General features: G+C 47.6%; 1 non-coding gene across 1 annotated transcript; it reads right to left on the bottom strand.

Moving 5' to 3' along the window:
* Positions 1 to 901: 901 nt before the first annotated feature.
* On the bottom strand, positions 902 to 974 carry Trnar-ucg (transfer RNA arginine (anticodon UCG)). Its single transcript has one exon. It is a non-coding gene; the product is annotated as a tRNA-Arg (tRNA).
* Positions 975 to 1,193: the final 219 nt, after the last annotated feature.

Raw genomic sequence — 1,193 nt, 5'->3', positions numbered from 1 at the left:
CCACATACTCGATACCGTCCAGCTTCGCTTCCTTGCCATCCGATGAAGCCTCGTTTGGAAGAATGCGGATTTTCTTCTTGCTTCCATACCGATGCTTATCGTACAGCGAAATGGCCAAGTATAGACCCACCAGCACGGGAAATATGTAGTTCCAATAATTGACCAGTGCCGAACTGCTGAGCAATTTATCGAACATATCTTCCAGATACGACGCCATCGTTGTGCGAACGAGGTTTTTGCTATCGATCTCCGCGGGCGCAAACTAGTGGTTTACGCTGTTCGCCTCCTAAACACCGACTGCTCGGAACGCAGGCGCCTCCATTGAGCCAGTGAGCCGACCGCGGCTTGATTACTCACCCATTATCATTACTCGCTGGTCTTCTCCCTTGCCCCTGGTTGGCTCTCCCCCCGACAACCCGTTATTTCAGCTGGCTTATCTTGCTTTTTCACTTTGCCTGCCTTCCATCGGCAACCAGCGTCAGTACTTCGTTTCCATGTCTCTAGGACAAGGCCACACCAGAAGCGCGCAACTGCAACTCTCAACGAAAATAATAGGCATTAGGTGCATCAGTGATGTGGTTTTTAATAGCAGCGGGGTCGCGTTTTACGACAAAGGCTGCTGCACCGGCTAAGAAATTCTCATTCTGGAGCTCATGTGTTGCATTTGTGGTTCCATTGGTGCTCCGATCAGAAAAATAGAACCGATCAGAGAGAATGTAGGACAGGCCCACGCGGAAAGGCGAGTATCACCCTTTCATCAGAACAATAGGTGCACTTTTGGGCATTTTGAAACGAGACGGAAAGTGTTGGTTATATAACCAACGCAATCTATCTATTTTAAAGACAATAAACGATGAAGAAAGTGGCAAAAACATGTGCAGAAAAAAGAAGTTCTATCGAGCGACCGTGACAGGACTCGAACCTGCAATCTTCGGATCCGAAGTCCGACGCCTTCTCCATTAGGCCACACGGCCGATGTTAATGGAGGGGCGAAACATAAGAAACTAAAACCAAGTGTCAAAACCAAAACTTGTACCGCATCGAAAGAATTTATGGCAGGAGCATACGATAGAACATATAGAGTAGCCGAGGTAACGAATATGTTTCCTCTTCAAGCGTTAGACATAAATATGATCGATGATGTCCTTGTAGGGGGTGACCGGCATCTCCTGCACATAGGTGTAGCAAAACTA

This window comes from Anopheles cruzii, unplaced genomic scaffold (genome assembly GCF_943734635.1).
Source record: "Anopheles cruzii unplaced genomic scaffold, idAnoCruzAS_RS32_06 scaffold02650_ctg1, whole genome shotgun sequence".
Taxonomy (NCBI): Eukaryota; Metazoa; Arthropoda; class Insecta; order Diptera; family Culicidae; genus Anopheles; species Anopheles cruzii.
The sequence above is the reverse complement of the archived record's forward strand: the minus strand, read 5'-3'. Positions and strand labels throughout refer to the sequence as shown.